We start from the raw sequence: 291 nt of genomic DNA on the forward strand, positions 1-291 counted from the left end.
TTCCTTCGCCAATTCTATTTTTAGCTACGACAGCTGCAGCATAAATTGATCAAGAAGTTGTGATACACATAATTCTGAAAATTTCTAACAAAATAAATTCCTCAACACATCTTACTTTTACCCAATATGTAGTAAAAGGGCATTTAATAACATACCTTTAAACACTGGTGCCAGGTACATGCACTGTTCACTGTGGTTATTAATTATTTAACACACAGTTGGCTTAATAACCAATCATTAGGCTTATACGATCCCAACTCTTTACCCCACTGCTTTATTTTTTAAGAAAAG

The 291-nt window shown here is 33.3% G+C and overlaps 1 protein-coding gene across 1 annotated transcript in view; it reads right to left on the reverse strand.

The window, feature by feature from the left end:
- The window catches only part of LOC119593970 (adenosine kinase-like), an 18,715-nt gene that overhangs the window by 3,484 nt on the left and 14,940 nt on the right, over positions 1-291 (reverse strand). The window lies entirely within an intron of this gene.

Source organism: Penaeus monodon, chromosome 33 (assembly GCF_015228065.2).
Source record: "Penaeus monodon isolate SGIC_2016 chromosome 33, NSTDA_Pmon_1, whole genome shotgun sequence".
Classification (NCBI taxonomy): domain Eukaryota; kingdom Metazoa; phylum Arthropoda; class Malacostraca; order Decapoda; family Penaeidae; genus Penaeus; species Penaeus monodon.